This window comes from Nerophis lumbriciformis, linkage group LG03, assembly GCF_033978685.3.
Source record: "Nerophis lumbriciformis linkage group LG03, RoL_Nlum_v2.1, whole genome shotgun sequence".
Lineage (NCBI taxonomy): Eukaryota > Metazoa > Chordata > Actinopteri > Syngnathiformes > Syngnathidae > Nerophis > Nerophis lumbriciformis.
Genome location: NC_084550.2, coordinates 58,847,501 through 58,872,500, shown reverse-complemented (window position 1 = coordinate 58,872,500; position 25,000 = coordinate 58,847,501). Strand labels below are relative to the sequence as shown.

Sequence of the window (25,000 nt, the reverse complement as noted above, 5' to 3'; positions counted from 1 at the left end):
GTGTGTGTGTGTGTGCGTGCGTGTGCGTGTGCGTGTTGCGCTGCTCGCTTCCTCCTCCGCTGCTCTTACTGCAAAGATGCTGTGACAGGAATAGTAATGTGCTCGCTCCATACCATGCATGCACGGTGCGTGTAAGGGCATTACAGTGCGTGCACACACACACACACGCACGCACACACACACACACACACACACACACACACACGCTAACCCACGTGTGCACATCATTTTCCGGTGCAGCCATCCATTGGTTTTGTGGTACTTGGTGGCGGTGTAAATAGTCCCACAACATATGGCGCTCTGTGGACAGGCGCCACACACACACACACACACACACACACACACACACACACACACACACACACACACACACGGGCTCCATCGCAAGCACACCGTATCCACTAATCCTTTTGCCCCCAGCTGTCAAAATCAACCCCTCCATCCGCCCCCCCCCCCGGCCCCTCTCCCTCTCTCTGCAGGCTGTGCAACCTGTGGTGTCGTCCACACACACACACACACACACACACACACACACACACACACACCTTCATCCTCCTCACGCCCTTCCTCATGTAATGGATGGAGAGTTTTTCTTTTTTACGTGTTTTTTTTTTTTTTTTTTTTTTTTCATTTATGTGGCTGCTGCAGCAAATCGTCATCACTCACACACACACACACACACACACACACACACACACACACACATACACTTGCCTGAATCCACCCGCCCCATGTGGCCCGCGACGGGCTCTCAGGGATCCAGCGGAGAGACAGGTTTGCGGATGAGAGCGCCGCGACCGCGCTGCGTCTCCTACCTGTGAGGGCTCACCGATAAAAATAGAGCGGCAGTGAGAGCATGAATATTTAACTCAATGCGGGCATCTCCACCCCCACCCCCCACCCCCCCCACCCCCCTCCCGGGGTGGTGCTGAGGTTACAATGACGCTCTAACGCAGGTGTGTCAAACGTACGGTCCGACCCGCGAACAGGTTTCATCCGGATGAGTTTGCCAAGTATAAAAATGAGAATGAAAGAAACTGCTGTTCTAAATGTGTCCACTGGATGTCGCAATAGCAATTATTTGTATGTTTGTAGATCAGTGGCTCTTAAGCTGGGTTCGATCGAACCCTAGGGGTCAAGACCATACTTGCCAACCCTCCCGAATTTTCCAGGAGACTCCCGGATTTCAGTGCCTCTCCCGAAAATCTCCCGGGACAACCATTCTCCCAAATTTCTCCCGATTTTCAGCCGGACCTGAGTGAGGACAGCCTGTCGTCACGTCCACTTTTCCTCCATATAAACAGCATGCCGGCCCAGTCACATTATAGCATCTACGTCATTTGGAGCTCAGTGCGCAACTGCACACACAACAAGAAGGAGACTATTATATATGTCTCCGTTATCCATAGGTTTATCTATAACCCATAAAGTAGGCAGGCACGGAGCTATTTCTCAGCGTGTGTTTATTCCAGCCGGCACGTTAATACGCTTGACACACAACATCCGGATTCCCATCATGCATTGCTTCAAAACTACGGCAAGTAGTAATGTCCAAAAAAAAGATAGTGACAGAGAATAGAACGAGGATGGACAATTCAACCCTAAACTCACTCCTTTCCTGGAAATTGAATTCCACAGATGCTGCCCATACCTATGCTCCTTTGGCTGCAAAGCATTGCACTTTCAAATACAACAATGAGTAGAGAGGAGTGTTATGTGTGTATATGTGTAATAAATGAACACTGAAATTCAAGTATTTCTTATATATATATATATATATATATATATATAGCATGATTTTTGTGTACGTTTTAGATGCTCGACATTCCGATGGGAAAAGTATGTCTGTAAATATTTTTTTAGTTTGGTAATGACATGAATCCTTATCTCAAACGTCCGAACATTCCAAAACCTCCACGTTGTGAACCTTGACTGACCGTTAGCAGCTTCTGTGCCTTAAACCTTCCAGTGAGGGAATGATTTGCCCTCTTTTTTTCGTTTTTCATATATATATATATATATATATATATATAAATATATATATATATATATATATATATATAAGAAATACATGAATCTCCTGAATTCGGAGGTCTTAAGGTTGGCAAGTATGGTCAAGACACACCCATTGTGTATATAAGAAAAATATTCCCTCTAATTGTCCATCTGATGTGCAGGTGTGTTATTTGTTGTGAGTTCATGCACTGTGTTGGTTGTGTTCTTTGAACAAGGTGATGTTCATGCACGGTTCATTTTGTGCACCAGTAAAAAAAAAAACATATAACTTTGTCTTGAATTTGAAAATATATACTGTATATATTAAGGGTGTAACAGTACACAAAAATTTTGGTTCGGTACGTACCTCGGTTTAGAGGTCACGGTTCGGTTTATTTTCGGTACAGTAAGAAAACAACAAAATATAAATTTTTGGGTTATTTATTTACCAAATTTGCAAAATCTTCCACCAAAAATATTTTTCTTAGTGGAATATTTGATGTGAAGTAATGGGAACCTTGGATAGGTCAATAATTCATAATAACATTGATTTTGATTCAATATTATGTTTTGAGCAATGACAGTTTGAAAAAAACAGCTTTGTTTTATTAGTCAACCTTGCAACTTTTTCTAAATTACATTTAACCTTTAAGCTTTTTTATTTCACTTTTCTAATGTTTTTGTTTATTTTAATAGTATTTTTAGAATGTGCCGTGGGCCTTTAAAACATTAGCTGTGGGCCGCAAATGGCACACTTTTGACACCCCTGCTATAGATAATAAAAAATTAAATGTGATAAATCTATGGATAAAAAGCAGAGCCTGGCGACGCATGCGCGTTTATCATAACTCTCTCTCTCTCTCTGTCTCTGCCCCTCCCTCACCAATGCTGCTGTTTGTTTTGTTTTTAACCCCTTCTTAACCCTGAACGTACATTGAAAATACACGCAACCCTAACTCAAAATGCCGGACATTTGAGGCATTTAAGAAACTCCGCCCTGACAGCACCGCAAAAGAGGACATATGGTCAGTCTATCCTAGCCCGTTAGCTGCTAGCATGCCGTGTGTTGTGCCTCGGTGTGCATTGTTTACACAACGTGCGTTACGCTACTTAATATGTCCGTGTGGAAACTCGTTCGGTACACCTCCGAACCGAACCGGACCGAAACGGTTCAATACAAATACACGTACCGTTACACCCCTAATATATTTTTTTTTTTTTACTAAAGAAGGGTTCGGTGAATGTGCATATGGTTTTGGTGGGGTTCGGTACCTCCAACAAGGTTAAGAACCGCTGTTGTAGATGATGCTACATATGTACAAAAAAAAAAAAAACCACATGATGTTAAAATGAGCAAACTACATAAGTAACATCCTGTAATTTGATTTGGATTTATTTTTTTTATCTTGATGGATTGAAAATGAACACCAATGAGTTGACTGATGAACATTATTATCACATCATTTATTCAGAAAATATAAATAAGGACAAATAAAGATAGAATACTATTAACCCATACTTGCCAACCCTCCCGGATTTTCCGGGAGACTCCCGAAATTCAGCGCCTCTCCCGAAAACCTCCCGGGACAAATTTTCTCCCGAAATTCAGGCGGACCTGAGTGACGTGTCGACAGCCTGTTTTCACGTCCGCTTTCCACAATATAAACAGCGTGCTTGCCCAATGACGTTATAACTGCAGAATGATGGAGGGCGAGTTCTTGGTTTCTTATGTGGGCTTATTGTTAGGCAGTTTCATTAACGTCCTCCCAGCGTGGCAACAACACACAACAGCAGTCACTTTTTTGTATACCGTAAAGCAGTTCGTCTGCCGTAAACAGCAATGTTGTGACACTCTTAAACAGGACAATACTGCCATCTACTGTACATGCATATGTGACAATAACATCTACGGTATTTAAAGAGTGCACAACTGCGCACACAACAAGGAGACGAAGCAAAATGCATCATCAGAGAGGGTGTTCAGCATGGTTAGAAAAATAGTGACAGAGAATAGAACAAGGATGGACAATTCAACCCTTAACTCAACAATGAGTAGATGAGTGTTATGTGTGTGTTTATGTGTAAATAAATGAACACTGAAATTCAAGTATTTCTCTTATTTGTATATATATATATATATACATATATATATATATATATATATATATATATATATATATATATATATATATATATATATATGTATAAATATAATCAAATATATATATATATATATATATATATATATATAGAATTCACTGAAAGTCAAGTATTTCTTATATATATATGAAATATTTGACTTGGTGAATTCTAGCTGTAAATATACTCCTCCCCTCTTAACCATGCCCCCGCCCCAACCACACACACCCCCCACCCCCCCCCCCACCTCCCGAAATCGGAGGTCTCAAGGTTGGCAAGTATGTATTAACCGCAACACGTAAGTGTAAAAAAAACAACATTATGATTTGTACATTTTCAGAATGTGCTTGTTCTATTTTTAAACAAAGAAAACAATCCGAAGCTGTCTTTATTTTTAAGTTATCGTGTCGTGATTTAACCAGTCCGGCCCACTTGGGAGTAGATTTTTCTCCATGTGGACCCCAATCTAAAAGGAGTTTGACACCCCCTGCTCTTTACGGCTTGTGGGCAACGGTGGTGGCGGATGGGATCACATGACCTATTTTACTCGGTCTGACAAATTGCCGGCATGAGGGGCGGGGGTCGACGTACGTAAAAAAAAAAAAATGTTAAAAGAAGTTGTAAAGGCAGAACTTTGCTGTGATGCGATGCAGAGATGCTGCAGGTGTGTCGGCTCTTTCGAGGGCTATTTGTGGACAGTTTCATTCGTCAGGTTGCCTCTTTATCTGTTGCAAGGTAGATAACCTATACTGAGAGTGCCTCTCTCCCTATCTCCACGTTCTAGCATCCTCTCCTCATTTACTCACTCACTTACACACACACACACACACGCTTTTTACATGCGTATTACGGCCCCACTGAGCTCGCCTCACAGCATCAGCAGGTATCAAGCGCCTTCATTTTGACCCGCCGGCAAACATTTTGTGCGTCCGGCAAGGAATAATGTTGCCCAAAGGACAAGTTGTTGTTTTTAAGATTCGCGCCACGCATGGCCGGCCTTTATCTTGGTTAAACAACATTACACTCACGCTGCACACCAACCACACAAAAGCCCAAATCTGTAAAACTATATTCCAAAAAAGTCGCTTTACGATCCCCTGTAAGACGAGACCGTGTATCAGCAGGCATCTTAAAGCTACGGAGCCCCTAAAGCAGGCCTAAAGCAGGCCTGGGCAATTATTTTGACTCGAGGGCCAAATTTAGAGGAAAAAAATGTGTCTGGGGGCCGATATATCTATTTTTAGGAAAACTAATACAAAACCTCACAATAAAGTCTGATTGAATGCTAAAAATGTTATGACAGACCGCCTTAAAAACGGAATGGAATTTTATTTTTTTCTATGAACGATAAAACCCTGAATATTGAGAACATATGAACGTCACACGCCCTCTCTGTCGACATATTATACAATCAAGCCAAATGCAACAAACACAGCAAAATATGATCGTGAAGGGTAAAAAAACAAAGAAACATCTACAATCTGATATATTTGATATATAATTAAGCTTTAGAACTTTCTTGTAAAAATCTCCTTCCGCGTCTGTCCCTGACACCCGCATTTCAGGCTCTGGAAATCTGCGCTTTTGCATGATATTTTAGTGACTAGTGTTATCCTGATATCAATATTATTTTGATACTTTTCGGTACTTTTCGATAATTTTCTAAATAAAGGGGACCAGAAAAAATTGCATTATTGGCTTTATTTTAACAAAAAATCTTAGGGTGTGGCAGACCGATACTTTTCAGCAGCACTATGGTACCGAATATGATTCATTAGTATCGCGGTACTATACTAATACCCGTACGACCCTACTAGTTACTATGGTAATCTACGTCACAGCAGGTCAGACGAGGCACCAAGCAGTGTGGGTGGGGAGCGTTTCCACCGAGCGTTTCCAGAGCCTGAAATGCGGGTGTCAGGGACAGACGCGGAAGGAGATTTTTACAAGAAAGTTCTAAAGCTTAGTGATGTATCACATATATCAGATTGTAGATGTTTTTTGTTTTTTTACCTTTCACGTTCATATTTTTTTTACATTTGTGTTACATGTTCTCAATATTCAGTGTTTTATCTTTCATAGAAAAAAATAAAGTTCCATTCCGTTTTTAAGGCTGTCTGTCATAACATTTTTATCATTCAATCAAACTTTATTGTGAGGTTTTGTATTAGTTTTCCTAAAAATAGATATACCGGCCCCCAGACACATTATTTTCTCAAAATTTGGCCCCCGAGTTAAAACAATTGCCCAGGCCTGCCCTAAAGGGACATGGGGGACATTTTTTTTTATACATATGGATTTTCTCGTGATAGTTTCTCATGAGCACAAGAAACATATAGGGATATAAGGAAAACATTTTTTTAGATATGTTTCTTGTGCTCACAAGATAAACATCTCGTGCGCACGAGTTAGTTAAAAAAAAAAAATCCAAAAAAACAAGCTTAACAGTTAAATGTAATTTAGAAAAAGTTGCAATGTTGACTAATAAAAAAAAAGCTGTTTTTTTTTCTTCTTTCAAACCGTCATTGCTCAAAACATAATATTGAATCAAAATCAATGTTATTATGAATTATTGACCTATCCAAGGTTCCTATTACTTCACATCAAATATTCCACTAAGAAAAATAATTTTGGTGGAAGATTTTGCAAATTTGGTAAATAAATAACCCAAAAATGTATATTTTCTTGTTTTCTTACTGTACCGAAAATGAACCGAACCGTGACCTCTAAACCGAGGTACGTACCGAACCGAAATGTTTGTGTACCGTTACACCCCTAGATGTGTAGTGATGTTTTCAAATGACCGTAAGTCTTGAACTATACAAAGTATTTCAATGGTCGGAATCTGCGCTTTTGCATGATGTACTAGTTACTATGGTAATTTAATTAGTTACTATGGTAATCTAATTAGTTACTATGGTAATCTAAGTCACAGCAGCTCAGACGAGGCACCAGGCAGTGTGGGTGGGGAGCGTTTCCACAGAGTGTTCCCAGAGCGGCCAGCCTGAAATGTGAGTGTCAGGGACAGACGCGGAAGGAGGTTTTTACAGCAAAATTCTAAAGCTTAGTGATATATCCGATTTTAGGTGTTTTTTTTACCCATCACGTATATATTTGGCTTTTTGTTGCATTTTTTTTGCGTTTCGCTTGATTGTAGAATATGTCAATCAAGAGAGGGTGTGACTTTCATATGTTGTCAATATTCAGTGTTTTATCGGTCATAGTCAATATTGTAAATCCCACATTCTTTATTTTCATGTACATTCTGGGTGTCTTATTCAGTAAAACAAATGTAAAATTCCATTCCGTTTTTAAGGCGGTCGGTCTGTCATAACGTTTTTAGCATTCAATCAGACATTATTGTGAGGTTTAGTATTAGTCTTCCCAAAACTCTCCATTGCGTTCATATTTGTTGCATTTTTTTTTTTTGCGTTTCGCTAGATTGTAAAATTTTAACAGTTTTTTTATGGTGAAATTCTGGCGACTGAGCAGCCGTTTTTGTATCCCCGCAAAATCCACGGGTTGTTGATTTAAGTGGACTTGCATTGAAATCACAAGTCAAGCAGATCTTTCACTATTTATATTTATTTTAAGAAAAAAAAAATGTATGGAGTAATATTTTTTATTAGTATTAGTGTCACAGCTTGTCACACCACGCCGTGCCTTGTTTTTAAAGTTTCTTGGTCATTTTCTGGGTGTAGTTGTAGTTCCTGTCTCACGCTCTTATTTTGTGGGTTTCTCACTTCCTGTTTTTCCCCTTTCCCCTCACCTGTTTTCTGTAATTCGCACTATTTAAGTTGAGCTTGCGACACCGTGGGTTTGTCGGGACATTATTCTCTATTCACCGGCGACTGCAGACGGCCCTTTCCATGCTGAGCATACCTCATACCATACCTCAAAGAACTACTCACGCCCAAATCCTCCACACGACACCTCCGCTCCAGACAGGCTAACCTCCTCCAACCTCCGAGGACAAAACTACAAACAATAGGAGACCGGGCTTTCTGCTCCGCCGCTCCCAATCTGTGGAACGCTCTCCCTGACCACCTGAGGGCACCACAGACTGTGGATGCTTTTAAAAAAGGCTTAAAAAACCTTCTTTTTTTAAAAAACTTTTTTTTTAGATATATGCATACGAGTTTTAGCTATTTGGCTGTTCTAGTTTTTATTTTTTTAATTATTTTTATTATCTTTTTATTTTTATTTATTTATTTTTGTAATACACTGTAGCACTTTGAGGTTGTTTACTCAATGTAAAGTGCTTTTTACAAATAAAATCTATTATTATAAAAAAATTCTATTGAGCACCAGTACGCATGTACTTTGTGGACGCCGTCTGCTCCATGTTTCCTGTAAGGTTCCAGCATTTTGTTTTGTTTTCTTCACTCGACATCCATTGCATTCGGTCTCCCCTGGGGGGGTTACCCACATATGCGGTCCTCTCCAAGGTTTCTCATAGTCATTCACATCGACATCCCACTGGGGTGAGTTTTTCCTTGCCCTTATGTGGGCTCTGTACCGAGGATGTCGTTGTGGCTTGTGCAGCCCTTTGAGACACTTGTGATTTAAGGCTATATAAATAAACATTGATTGATTGATTGATAGTCTGACCGGGCAGAGCACTTCCCTGTTGCTCCCGCTTTTTGTTTGTTTAATCAACAAAATACCGTTTTTGTTTTGTTTTGTTTTACTGCACGCTGCCCCCTTGTTCGTCTGCATTTTTTAAATCACTATAACCTCCGTCGTCTTCCACGACGCATTGCTTGACAATTAGATAATATTAAAGTTGAAAGGGTATTCAGTTTCATGCATTACATGCAATTTTATTCTGTCAAAATATGAAGAATGTATACGTTTATTTAGAAAAAATGAAGTACTTTATTGACGTATATTATTTCTTACGCGGGACCAGAACTGGTCCCCGGGCCTCGAGTTGGACACCTGGCATGTAGACTCTGCAGTGCACTATTTCCTGCAGGACTACATAGGCCACGCCCTCTGCGTGCACTGCACATCTGATCCAGTGTGTGGAATACAACCAAGTAAGATGTTCCACGCTCCCTTTGCTAAATTGAAAGTGGGCCATCCATATATGTGGCGTGTCGGCGCACAAAAGCCCGCGCAATCTGCGGCGGTGCAGTACTTTGGCAGATTGGGTCACGTGGGGCGGTGTTGGACAAGAGCTTTAGATATGGTCGCTGTCCACGGTGCTGAATCTTCCTCCTCGCCTGTGCACGGAGCGCGGCTCCGTGCCTCTGTCCGCGGTGCTGATTGATGGCGTTCATTACGTGGCGGGGGGGAAAACAGCCCGGGGGATGGTTGTGATATGTGCGTTATTTAATTTATTTTTTTTATTGCAATTTATTCATGTTGTTGCACTAAGCACCTGCTGAGGAAATTCAAAATTGGGTCATAATGCAGCGGAGTGCTACACGTTGTTGCATCACAGCCAAATATGAGTCACGAGTGGTCACGTTGCTCTCCCACCATGTTGTTAATTGTCTGTGCAGGCTTTTTATTTATTTATTTTTTTTCACTGGAGTGTAGGCTTTAATGACATGTTTGCATTGCAATGATAATCTGCAGCCTAAATGATCTCAGGGTTTATTTGTCATCTTCTTGGGTGATATTTGTTCCAGTGCTCTGGTGTTGGCTCCTGCTCCTCGGTCAAAGTCTTTAGCTCAGCAGGTCAGCTGACACACGCATGACATCGTGTTCTCTGGAGGCCGACTAGTCAAACATTATTGCCTCTCTTGACTGATGTAGATGCATGCGGACGTAAGACGCTCAGTCCGACGACCACTCCAATAAAGGCCGATGTTGGCTTTTGGTTGTCGATTAATAACAAAAAATGGTCACAATATTGCCGTACAAAGATTTTACAACAATCTCTCGTCAGAGCACGGGAGTTCTCAGTCGGGCTTTATTTAAGCATTTTCTAAATTCCAGCGCCAGGACAAAATTTTGGTCAACTTACAGTGGAACCCCGATTAATGAACTCAATTGGTTCTTGCATGGTTCGTAAATCGAGAAGTTTGTATATTACAGCAGAGTTCTCCATTAAAAACAATGTAAACATTAATATTTTTCTCTGTTTTCAACATAAGTCTCTATTTTAGTTAAAAAAAATATATATATATATATATATATATATATGTGTGTATATATATATATATATATATATATATATATACATATATACGTATATATATATATATATATGTATATACATGTATATATGTACATGTATATATATATACATGTATACATGTGTGTATATATGTGTATATTTGTATATATTTATTTAAATAAATATGTATGTATGTATATAAATGTGTATATGTATATATGTGTATATATGAATTTGTATATGTGTATGTTATAGTTATATATATGTACATATATACACATTTGTTTGTATATATATATATATATATATATATATATATATATATATATTATGTATTATGTATATTATATTTTATATATATATATATATATATATATATATATATATATATATACAGTACAGGCCAAAAGTTTGCACAGTTTCTCCTCATTCAATGTGTTGTCTTTATTTTCATGACTATTTACATTATAGATTGTCACTGAAGGCTTTAAAACTATGAATGAACACATGTGGAGTTATGTACTTAACAAAAAAGGTGAAATAACTGAAAACATGTTTTATATTCTACTTTCTTCAAAATAGCCACCCTTTGCTCTGATTACTGCTTTGCACACTCTTGGCATTCTCTCGATGAGCATCAAGAGGTAGTCACCTGAAAGGGTGTTCACGTCACAGGTGTGCTCTACCTTCTTTTTGATGAATACGTAGGCCTTCTATACTACTGTATTTTAATATTGGTCATTATGGTGGTACTTGGAGAGCCTTGTTTTTTCTGATGGCACTTGGTGAACAAGTAAAACATTAAAAACTACTTCTGTATGACTTTGTGACAAAACAATGTCTTTGTGTTGAAATGATTTTTTACTTTTTTAAAGCCAATTTCAATTGTGCAAAACTGCGATCAATCAAAATAAAAACAAAAAGTGATGAATCTGATTGAAAAGAACAGCACTATATGAAGCCTATGCTGATTGTACTCAAAATATGATAATATTACCTTTTTTCATGATGGCAGGTGAGGCGGGGCCTCACCTGCCATCATGGAAAGAAAAAAAATGTAAAAAGAAAAAAAATTAATTAAATTGTTATATGTATCCAGTGATTATACTATAAAGTTAGTTTCCATTTAACTTCACCAGTTTTAGATTATTATTATTCAAAATCGCTGAATTTTCACATTTGCCGTTCAAATACTGAGAAGAGACGGTACGATGAACAGCAGCCAGTTGAGGCACGTCACTCAGTGCCGCAACATGGATTGCGCAATGACTCGGCTAACTGCTGGCCTGCTGTGCAGTGAGACCGTATTGCTATATGAACTATATTATACATTTCCATAGTTTAGTTAGCTGAGGTATATAATGTACAGTGTAATTTGTCAACAACTGTATGTTTGTAAAGTATTTCTTCTGCTGAGCAATCATAAAACTGCTGCGAAGACGCACTGTGTGAGGCTCGCAGTAATCCCGCCTCCTGGTGCCGGTTAATGCACCCCCGCGCAGAATGCACCCCCCGACGGGAGCGCCACACCAACCAAAGCTCACACCCAAACCCTCCACGTGCAAGACCGAATCCACCCAAAAAAAGTAACTTAACAAGAAGCCAAAAAGTGCAAAAACAACAATGCTCGCGCCGGAGGAGCCGTGAACGACAGCAGGGACACAAAATTAGGTACACCTGCAGACTGCAGCACGGATTTCATATTTCATTCATTGACAACTCCTCCAACACGAACACCACTTTTCCCGCACTTATAAGTAAAGGTAAGACCATAATAAAGTTTTTTTTAATTAAATGTGCTTTTTTGTGTGCTACAGTTTGTATGTGTAAAGTTAAAGGTAAGTTAAAGTACCAATGATTGCCACACACACACTAGGTTTGGTGAAATTTGTCCTCTGCATTTGACCCATCCCTTGATCACCCCCTGGGATGTGAGGGGAGCAGTGGGCAGCAGCGGCGCCGCGCCCGGGAATAATTGTTGGTGATTTAACCCCCAATTCCAACCCTTGATGCTGAGTGCCAAGCAGGGAAGAATGCTGGTATGAGCTTTTAAACATAACCCGTTAACTGCTGCCAATCAAATGGTGAATAAGATACTCTTTAGGGTTCATATGTTTGTAAATCTGACTGTGATGAAGTCAGTGCCTCACCAGCCATCAACCTCACCGCACGTCACTGCACTCTCCACTCCTTTCTTAGTCCTGAATAGAGTTGTAATCATGTTTTAGTCATAGCTGACTGCATAGTACTGCAAAATGATCCCCGGGGTCTAAACCACCCCCCCCCCCCCCCATGTTCTTCAGGAGGTGCTTGTTTTGCACGCTCGCCGTCATTATTTTCTCTGGCTACCCGCCCTGCGACTTATCTGCCGTGAATAGACGCGGCGAGCGAGCGAGAAATGCACTCTGAGTGAGCGAGACAAAGCAGACTTGTTACTTAAAATGCTGTAGCGCCACAAAAAAAGGCTTTTCTAGTAAGTGTTTTATGTCCACACGAGTACTTTGACATAGGCCAGCAATATAGGACACTAGAGGTCCAGTTCAATACTTAATTGCCATTTAAATGCGTCGGTTGAACTCCACCTTATATACAGTCCTGGTCAAAAGTGTACATACACTTGTAAAGAACATAATGTCATGGCTGTCTTGAGTTTCCAATCATTCTACAACTCTTACTTTTTTATGATAGAGTGAATGGAGCACATACTTGTTGGTCACGAAAAACATTCATGAAGTTTGGTTCTTTTATGGATTTATTATGGGTCTACTGAAAATGTGAGCAAATGTGCTGGGTCAAAAGTATACATACAGCAATGTTAATATTTGCTTACATGTCCCTTGGCAAGTTTCACTGCAATAAGGCACTTTTGGTAGACATCCACAAGCTTCTGCTTGAATTTGTGACCACTCCTCTTGACAAAATTGGTGCAGTTCAGCTGAATGTGTTGGTTTTCTGACATGGACTTGTTTCTTCAGCATTGTCCACGCGTTTAAGTCAGGACTTTGGGAAGGCCATTCTATAACCTTAATTCTAGCCTGATTTAGCCATTCCTTTACCACTTTTGACGTGTGTTTGGGGTCATTGTCCTGTTGGAACACCCAACCTCCACCACAGAACTTTCCTCCAGAAGGTCTTATCTTTGTCCATGTGATGTCAGATGAAACACAAATTGAGCTGTTTGGCCACAATACCCAGCAATATGTGTGGAGGAGAAAAGGTGAGGCCTTTAATCCCAGGAACCATACCCACCGTCAAGCATGGTGGTGGTAGTATTTATGCTCTGGGCCTGTTTTGCTGCCAATGGAACTGGTGCTTTACAGAGAGTAAATGGGACAATGAAAAAGGAGGATTACCTCCAAATTCTTCAGGACAGCCTAAAATCATCAGCCCGGACTATACAATGATATGGCAAACCACATAAAATTATGTGGTGGGAGATGGCAAAATGGAATGGCAAGCCACATAAAATTACGTGGTGGGCCACATTAGAATGATATGGCGGGCCACAATAAAATGATATGGCAAACCACATAGAATGATGTGGTGGGCGGTGACAAAATGGAATGGCAAAACCACATAAAATTATGTGGTGGGCCACATTAGAATTATATGGCGGGCCACAATAAAATGAAATTGCAAGCCACATAGATGTGGCGGGCCAAGATAAAAATTAAATGGCAAACCACACACAGTAAAATTAAATGAAATGACAAACAACTTAAAATGAAGTGGCGGGCCACCATAAAATGCTAAGGCAAACCACATAAAATGATAATGCAGGCCACAATAAAATGATATGGCATGCCACATTAGAATGATGTAGTGGGCCACATTGGAATGACGTGGTGGCCCACATTGGAATGATGTGGCGGGCCAAAACAAAATTAATTGGCCAACAACTTAAAATTGATGTGGTGGCCCACAATACAATGATATGGCAAACCACATAAAATTATGTGGTGGGAGATGACAAAATAGAATGGCAAGCCACGTAACATTTTGTGGTGGGCCACGTTAGAATGATATGGCGGGCCACATAGAATGATTTGGTGGGCGGTGACAAAATGGAATGGCAAAACCACATAAAATTATGTGGTGGGCCACATTAGAATTATATGGCGGGCCACAATAAAATGAAATTGCAAGCCACATAGATGTGGCGGGCCAAGATAAAAATTAAATGGCAAACCACATACAGTAAAATTAAATGAAATGACAAACAACTTAAAATGAAGTGGCGGGCCACCATAAAATGCTAAGGCAAACCACATAAAATGATAATGCAGGCCACAATAAAATGATATGGCATGCCACATTAGAATGATGTAGTGGGCCACATTGGAATGACGTGGTGGCCCACATTGGAATGATGTGGCGGGCCAAAACAAAATTAATTGGCCAACAACTTAAAATTGATGTGGTGGCCCACAATACAATGATATGGCAAACCACATAAAATTATGTGGTGGGAGATGACAAAATAGAATGGCAAGCCACGTAACATTTTGTGGTGGGCCACGTTAGAATGATATGGCGGGCCACATAGAATGATTTGGTGGGCGGTGACAAAATGGAATGGCAAAACCACATAAAATTATGTGGTGGGCCACATTAGAATTATATGGCGGGCCACAATAAAATGAAATTGCAAGCCACATAGATGTGGCGGGCCAAGATAAAAATTAAATGGCAAACCACATACAGTAAAATTAAATGAAATGACAAACAACTTAAAATGAAGTGGCGGGCCACCATAAAATGCTAAGGCAAACCACATAAAATGATAATGCAGGCCACAATAAAATGATATGGCATGCCACATTAGAATGATGTAGTGGGCCACATTGGAATGACGTGGTGGCCCACATTGGAATGATGTGGCGGGCCAAAACAAAATTAATTGGCCAACAACTTAAAATTGATGTGGTGGCCCACAATACAATGATATGGCAAACCACATAAAATTATGTGGTGGGAGATGACAAAATAGAATGGCAAGCCACGTAACATTTTGTGGTGGGCCACGTTAGAATGATATGGCGGGCCACATAGAATGATTTGGTGGGCGGTGACAAAATGGAATGGCAAAACCACATAAAGTTATGTGGTGGGCCACATTAGAATTATATGGCGGGCCACAATAAAATAAAATTGCAAGCCACATAGATGTGGTGGGCCAAGATAAAAATTAAATGGCAAACCACATACAGTAAAATTAAATGAAATGACAAACAACTTAAAATGAAGTGGCAGGCCACAATAAAATGATAAGGCAAACCACATAAAATGATAATGTAGGCCACAATAAAATGATATGGCATGCCATATTAGAATTATGTGGTGGGCCACATTGGAATGATGTGGCGGGCCAAAACAAAATTAATTGGCCAACAACTTAAAATTGATGTGGTGGGCCACAATACAATGATATGGCAAACCACATAAAATTATGTGGTGGGCCACGTTAGAATGATATGGCGGGCCACGATAAAATGACACGGCAAACTACATAGAATGATGTGGTGGGCGGTGACAAAATGGAATGGCAAGCCACATAAAATGAAGTGGCGGGCCACCATAAAATGAGATGGCAAACCACATAAAATGAGATGGCAAATCATATAAAGTGACATGGCAGGCCACATTAGAATGATGTGGTGGGACACATTGGAATGATGTGGCGGGCCACAACAAAATTAATTGGCCAACAACTTAAAATGATATGGTGGGCAACAATACAATGATATGGCAGACCACATAAAATTATGTGGTGGGCCACATTAGAATGATATGGCGGGCCACAATAAAATGATATGGCAAACTACATAGAATGATGTGGTGGGCGGTGACAAAATGGAATGGCAAAATCACATAAAATGAACTGGCGGGGCACATTACAATTATGTGGCGGGCCACCATAAAATGAAATGGCAAACCACATAAAATGAAATGGCAAACCATATAAAGTGACATGGCAGGCCACATTAGAATGATGTGGTGGGCCACAACAAAATTCATTGGCCAATAACTTAAAATGATGTGGTGGGCCACAATACAATGATATGGCAAACCACATAAAATTATGTGGTGGGCCACATTAAAATGACATGGCAAACTACATAGAATGATGTGGTGGGCTGTGACAAAATGGAATGGCAAAATCACATAAAATTATGTGGTGGGCCACAATAAAATGAAATGGCAAACTACATAGAATGATGTGGTGGGCGGTGACAAAATGGAATGGCAAGCCACATAAAATGAATGGCGGGGCACATTAAAATAACAAAATTAATTGGCCAACAACTTAAAATGATGTGATGGGCCACAATACAATGATATGACAAACCATATAAAATTATGTGGGGGTCACATTAGAATGATTTGGTGGGCGGTGACAAAATGGAATGGCAAAACCACATAAAATGATGTGGTGGGCCACATTAGAATGATATGGCGGGCCACAATAAAATTATATGGCAAACTACATAGAATGATATGGCGGGCCACAATAAAATTACATGGCAAACTACATAGCATGATGTGGTGGGCGGTGACAAAATGGAATGGCAAGCCACATAAAATTATGTGGTGGGCTAGATTAGAATGATATGGCGGGCCACAATAAAATGACATGACAAACTACATAGAATGACGTAGTGGGCGGTGACAAAATGGAATGGCAAGCCACATAAAATGAAGTGGCGGGTCACCATAAAATGAGATGGCAGGCCACTTTAGAATGATGTGGCGGGCCAGATTTGGCCACCGGGCCTTGCGTTTGCCATGTGCTGGATTTGATCGTGTGCAGCGACCACCGTCGCACTAATGGCTCCAAAGTCTAAAAAAAGATCGTAATTATGCGGGCCTTAATTGATTTTATTAAAGGTAATCATTATTGAAATATGCAGACGGCGGCTTACGCAACGTTGGGCCAGATGAATAGATTTGCTGGCTAATTAAGTGCGTGGATAATGTCAGTGGTGGATGAGCACATATAATGGATGGCTACTAGTTTGCCAATTAAAACGGAGGGGAAGTTTAATCAGTGTGTGGACGTCCACTCGCACTGATTTTCAAAAAAAGTCCACTTTATTATGACCAAACCTGTTTAAAAAAGGGTCGTCTTCACACGCCCACTGCTGTTTATGTCATGTGACATAATAAAGAACAAGGACTTTAATTTGGCAGCTTTCTTGACTTCTAACGAAGGTTAGATACCTTTCACATTCAAACCGATACGGTTACCAATTTGCGGTACTTGGGAATTGATACCGGTACCCAACAGTACCAATTTTTGGTACTTTTGTGTCTTCATGTGTTGATAACTGATAGTAAATTTTAAAATCTCACTTTTATTTAACATTAACAGTGATAATATAATATATATTAATAATAATAGTAATAATGATATCTATGCTGTCCAGTTGTTCAGCTCTTTATTGTCTCATTTGCAAGTTTTATACAGTAGACTTTACATGCAGGCTGCGTTGCCTTGCCTAGTCAGGGAGTAGTCTTTGCCATTAAGCTGAATCTAGTCATTTGTTGCACCTTAACAGCAGTAAGGTTGAGGAGCATGTACGCACAAAATAAATGGTGTGATTATTCTGTGTGTATACATGATTATTGCAAGAAATGTCCGATAATGGCTTTTTTGCCGATATTCCGATATTGTCCAACTCTTAATTACCGATTCCGATATCAACCAATACCGATATATACAGTCGTGGAATTAACACATTATTATGCCTAATTTAGTTGTGATGCCCCGCTGGATGCATTAAACAATGTAACAAGGTTTTCCAAAATAAATCAACTCAACTTATGGAAAAAATGCCATATTTTTGAAGTCAGAAAGTGCATTCTTTTTTTTAACATGCCTCAAAACAGCAGCTTGAAATTTGGGACATGCTCTCCCTGAGAGAGCATGAGGAGGTTGAGGTGGGCGGGGTAGGGTGTAGCGGGGGCTGTATGTTGTAGCGTCCCGGAAGAGTTAGTGCTGCAAGGGGTTCTGGGTATTTGTTCTGGTGTGTTTCTGTTGTTGTTACGGTGCGGATGTTCTCCCGAAATGTGTTTGTCATTCTTGTTTGGTGTGGGTTCACAGTGTGGCGCATATTTGTAACAGTGTTAAAGTTGTTTATACGGCCACCCTCAGTGTGACCTGTATGGCTGTTGACCAAGTATGCGTCGCATTCAATTGTGTGTGTGAAAAGACGTAGATATTATGTGACTGGGTCGGCACGCAAAGGCAGTGCCTTTAAGGCACGCCCCCAATATTGTTGTCTGGGTGGAAATCGGGAGAGATTGGTGAGGATGGTTGCCCCGGGAGATTTTTGGGAGGAGCACTGAAATTCGGGAGTCTCCTGGGAAAATCGGAAGGGTTGGCAAGTATGACTGGGAGACGCAACTCCTCTGTACTTCTCCCTACATCCGTGTACCACTCCGTACAGCGGCGTTTTAAAAAGTCATAAATGTTACTTTTTGAAACCGATACCGATAATTTCCGATATTACATTTTAAAGCATTTATCAGCCGATAATATCGGCAGTCCGATGTTCTCGGACATCTCTAATTATTGCAATGATTTTGTGTTTAATTACATGATTTAAGTCGTTATTTTTGACATCCCTAGTATAAACACTTTGTAGGGTGCAACAAATGACTAGATTCAGCTTAATGGCAAAGACTACTCCCTGATATTACACCACTGCCATCTGCTGTCTTGGAATTGCAACTGCATGCAAAGTCTACTGTATAATACTTGCAAATGAGACGATCAAGAGATTAACAACAGCATAGATAAATAAATAAAAGTGAGGTTTTATTATTGTGATATATGTGATCAAGGCAGCGCATATGTCGATGTAAAGATAAGGAAGGAGTCTTAAGTGTGCTTGGTGGCAAATTTACACCCAGACAGTACTTTAGATTAAATATTTACCAAGGTTTTAAGCAAAACATTGCAAATAAACTTGTGTTACTGTCCAAATATATTGCTCTTTTTAAAGTTCATTCAAACTATGCAAGCACATAATAATTCAAAAGTGTGATTAATCAGATTAAAAAAGGTGTTTTATATTTATGTAACGTGCATCTTAGTAAGGCCTAGGCAATTATTTTGACTCGGAGGACACATTTAGAGGAAAAAAATGTGTGTGGGGGCAGGTATATCTATTTTTAGGAACACTAATACAAAACCTCACAATAATGTCTGATTGAATGCTAAAAACGTTATGACAGACCGCCTTAAAAAACGTAATGGAATTTTACATTTTTCTATGAAGGATAAAACACTGAATATTGACAAAATATGAACGTCACACCCCCTTTCGATCGACATATTTTACAATCAAGTGAAACGCAACAAAAATGCAACAAACAGTGAAATATGAACGCGAAGGGTACAAAATAAACCCACCTACAATCTGATATATCTGGTATTTGCTGAATTTCTCCCAGGTATCAATAAAGTACTTTCTATTCTATTCTATTCTATTCTATATATCACTAAGCTTTAGAACTTTGTTGTGAAAATCTCCTTCCGCGTCTGTGGAAACGCTCCCCACCCACACTGCTTGGTGCCTCGTCTGATCTGCTGTGACGTAGATTACCATAGTAACTAATTAGATGACCATAGTAACTAATTAGATTTCCATAGTAACTGGTATATCATCCATAAGCGCAGATTCCAACCATTGAAGTACTTTGTATAGTTGAAGACTTACGGTCATTAGAAAACATGACTGCACATCATAATGGCAGCTACACTTTCCACCTTAAAGATCTAAAAAAATTATTTGGGAATGTCCGGCGGGCCAGATTGAAAAGCTCAACGAGCCACACGTGGCCCCCGGGCCTTAATTTGCCCAGGTCTGATCTTAGTTGTGGTTTTCATTACCACATTCTTTTAAATTGCCATGTAAAATTGCTAATGCTAATCAGTAGCATTGCCTATGGCAAATCCCATGCAAATTAGCATCAAGCTAGTGCATTTTGAAGAGCCTACTTTGTATTGAAGTGTTTTTTTTTTTGTTTTTTTTTAGCAGATATCCTTAATTTGCCGGCATGGAGAATTGTAACATGACTTAGAGGCAGTCTGACTCTTTGATTGTTTGCCTGCCAAGGGAAACAGAAAAAGTACCAAAAAAAAACAGTTTTTAATTATTGTTGGTGTTGATTACAATGAATAATACAGAAACAGAAGCACAACCCTTCCAAAATCCGCGGTTTCCTGAGGTAACGAATTTGGATGGATAGACGGAGCGGCTTGTTTATGCGGTGGAAATGAAACAAAGAGATGAATCACAAACTCTGGACACAGAGACCTTCCTCTTCTCATTTATTTCATGGTCAAGAGAGAGCGGCGGGGGTGGAGGGGAGAGGAGTAAAAGGGAAAAAGACCCTTACCGGTAAATGACAAGAGTCTCTCTCGTGGTACGGATTTAACGACGTCATCCTCCCATTCCGTGTCAGTGCCTTTTGTACAGAACAGAGATCCCGAAGAAGGTGGAAAAATGTATAGACTTTGTGAAAACAGACTAATATTACAGTTTGGAAGGCCCCAAACTACGGCCCGAGGGTCGAATCTGGCCCGCCGGCGTCCGTAATCCGGCCCGCGGGACATCTCTGTTGCAAGTCTTGTGGTTTCTGTGTTGTAACTTGTCTATATGTGCTTATGGTGGCTATCAAGTTTTTTTTTTTTTCTGGCCGCTCCTGTTCTGTCACCCTGTGTTGTACTTGTGCAATGACAAAGTGAATGGATAAAGTACCCATCCTTTCCTTCTTTCCTTCTTCCCTTCCTACCGTCCTTCCTAGTGTTTTAGCTACCTTTTTAAATGACTAATCTTTGCCTCTAGCGCTCCTTAAAACCTCTAAAGGCCTTAGTGGCCACATGCATGGACAGCACCTTTTAGCTCTTATTTCCAAAATTGTGTACACTACTGAATTGGGGTCTTATGGCCGCTTATGTGGACACTTATACTGCTATCTGGTGGTGTCAGAAGAGTATAACATACAATGGAATTTGGGAAAGAAAAGTGTAAAAATAAGAATTAGCATGTCATTAATTAAACATGAAGTACACGTGTGTTACTAATGGACTACGTAACAATAATAATAATAATAGATTTTATTTGTAAAAAGCACTTTACATTGAGTAAACAACCTCAAAGTGCTACAGCGTATATAAAAAATTTAAAAAAAGATAATAAAAAAATAAATAAAAACTAGAACAAAATGCTGGAATCTTACAGGAAACATGGAGCAGACGGCGTCCACAAAGTACGTGCGTACTGGTGCTCAATAGATTTGTTTTTATAATAATAGATTTTATTTGTAAAAAGCACCTTACATTGAGTAAACAACCTCAAAGTGCTACAGTGTATTAAAAAAATAAATACATAAAAAGATAATAAAAAAAAAAAAACTAGAACAGTCAAATAGCTAAAACTAGTATGCATATATCTAAAAAAAAAAAAAAAAAAAAAGGCTTTTTTTAAAAAGAAGGGTTTTTAAGCCTTTTTTAAAAGCATCCACAGTCTGTGGTTCCCTCAGGTGGTCAGGGAGAGCGTTCCACAGACTGGGAGCGGCGGAGCAGAAAGCCCGGTCTCCCATTGTTCGTAGCTTTGTCCTCGGAGGTTGAAGGAGGTTAGCCTGTCCGGAGCGGAGGTGTCGTGTGGAGGATTTGGGGGTGAACAGTTCTTTGAGGTAGAGGGGGGCATTTCCATGGAGGCACTGGTGGGTTAGTAGGGAGACTTTAAGTACATCATATCAAAAGACGATTCTTAGTTTTTATTCTAATTAGGGTCCAATAAGCCCAAATAGCAAAGAGAAATAAAAAAAGCATGTAAACAAACAGCTTGGGCCTTAAGAGGTTAATTAATGTAAATAAGTTGGTGGATCTATACAGATATCGATTGTAATGATACCCAGTACAAGAGTCGTTTATAGTCGATACTACAATGACTGCATCAATACTTTTTATTAGCACAACATCTTTTTTCTTATTTTATTGTTTATAAAGTCATTAGATATGTCCCTGGACTCAGTTGTAATACACTTTTTTTTTCCACTGTGGGCCGAATCTGGCCCGCCAGCTTCTACAATCCTTCCACAAAGTTAAAATTAATTTATCTAAGTATTTATTTTTTGGTTCTGTCAAGCCACTCAGACAAATCATATTGTTGCTAAAGATGCTCATATATGCTCTACATATTTACTTGACGAATGAAAAGTGTATGATACTTCTTGACTTTATTAAATGTTTGAATATATTTATTGTTTGGAGCAGGAAGGCATAACAATTGTAGGGACAATAAGGCTACAGTACAAGAGAACAACAAAAACCGTACATTTATATACACAACTAACCGCTAACATCAAGCTGGCGCTCCTTAATGTAAATAAGCTGGTGGATCCATACAAATATCGACTGTAACGATACCCAGTACAAGAGTCGTTTATAGTCGATACTACAATGACTGCATCGATAGTTTTTATCATCACAAAATCTGTTGTCTTATTTTATTGTTTATAAAGTCATGAAATATGGCCCTGGACTTAGGGGTTACTCAGTTGTAATACACGTTTTCCACCACTTGTGGCAGTAAGGACAATATCAAACAAACAGAAGTCCGGAGCTAAAGTCATGGAGAGGTTTTTTTTTAAACGCAAAAAATATGATATGGGAAAAATGCATTTTTAGCAGTTTAATTATATTGATAGTGTATTTAAGAAACATACATATTATTATTACTTATTTAGAGTTATTTTAGTACAACAAAATTGTATGTACATGTATTTTTCATCAGTTTTTATTAGTCCCTTTTTTTTAAGCGCAAAAAATATGACTAAAGTGGGAAAAATGCATTTTTTGGCAGTTTAATTATATTGACAGTGTATTTAAGAAACATATAAATTATTATTACTTATTTAGAGTTATTTTAGTACAACAAAATTGTATGTACATGTATTTTTCATCAGTTTTTATTAGTCCCTTTTTTTTAAGCGCAAAAAATATGACTAAAGTGGGAAAAATTCATTTTTTGGCAGTTTAATTATATTGACAGTGTATTTAAGAAACATATAAATTATTATTACTTATTTGGAGTTATTTTAGTACAACAAAATTGTATGTACATGTATTTTTCATCAGTTTTTATTAGTCCCTTTTTTTAAGCGCAAAAATATGACTAAAGTGGGAAAAATGCATTTTTTAGCAGCTTAATTATATTGACAGTGTATTTAAGAAACATATATAGTATTATTACTTATTTAGAGTTATTTTAGTACAACAAAATTGTATGTACATGTATTTTTCATCAGTTTTTATTAGTCCCTTTTTTTAAGCACAAAAAATATGACTGAAGTGGGAAAAATGCATTTTTAGCAGTTTAATTATATTGATAGTGTATTTAAGAAACATATATATTATTATTACTTATTTAGAGTTATTTTAGTACAACAAAATTGTATGTACATGTATTTTTCATCAGTTTTTATTAGTCCCTTTTTTTTAAGCGCAAAAAATATGACTGAAGTGGGAAAAATGCATTTTGTAGCAATTTAATTATATTGACGGTGCATCTAAGAAACATATATATTATTATTACTTATATAGAGTTATTCTAGTACAACAAAATTGTATGTACATGTATTTTTCATCAGTTTTTATTAGTTCCTTTTTTTAAGCGCAAAAAATATGACGAAAGTGGGAAAAATGCATTGTTTAGCAGTTTAGTTATATTGACAGTGTATTTAAGAAACATATATATTATTACTTATTTAGAGTTATTTTAGTACAACAAAATTGTATGTACATGTATTTTTCATCAGTTTTTATTAGTCCCTTTTTTAAGCGCAAAAAATATGACTACAGTGGGGAAAAATGCATTTTTAGCAGTTTAATTGTATTGATAGTGTATTTAAGAAACATACATATTATTATTACTTATTTAGAGTTATTCTAGTACAACAAAATTGTATGTACATGTATTTTTCATTAGTTTTTATTAGTCCCTTTTTTTTAAGCGCAAAAATATGACTAAAGTGGGAAAAATGCATTTTTAGCAGTTTAATTATATTGATAGTGTATTTAAGAAACATATATATTATTATTACTTCTTTAGAGTCATTTTAGTACAACAAAATTGTATGTACATGTATATTTCATCAGTTTTTATTAGTCCCTTTTTATATGCTCCAAAAATATGACTAAAGTGGGAAAAATGCATTTTTAGCAGTTTAATTATATTGATAGTGTATTTAAGAAACATATTTATTATTATTACTTATTTAGAGTTATTTTAGTACAACAAAATTGTATGTACATGTATATTTCATCAGTTTTTATTAGTCCCTTTTTTTTAAGCGCAAAAAATATGACTAAAGTGGGAAAAATTAATTTTTTAGCAGTTTAATTATATTGATAGTGTATTTAAGAAACATATATATTATTACTTATTTAGAGTTATTTTAGTACAACACAATTGTATGTACATGTATTTTTCATCAGTTTTTATCAGTCCCTTTTTTTAAGCGCAAAAAATATGACTAAAGTGGGAAAAATTCATTTTTTTAGCAGCTTAATTATATTGACATTGTATTTAAGAAACATATATATTATTATTACTTATTTAGAGTTATTTTAGTACAACAAAATTGTATGTACATGTATTTTTCATCAGTTTTTATTAGTCCCTTCTTTTACAGAGTATATTTTATAGTGTGTATCCTGTT

At 38.3% G+C, this 25,000-nt stretch overlaps 1 protein-coding gene across 2 annotated transcripts in view; it reads left to right on the top strand.

Annotated features, from left to right (window-relative positions):
• Positions 1-25,000, top strand: part of slc12a5a (solute carrier family 12 member 5a) — a 463,886-nt gene that overhangs the window by 164,081 nt on the left and 274,805 nt on the right. The gene's annotated exons all lie outside the window — the stretch shown is intronic.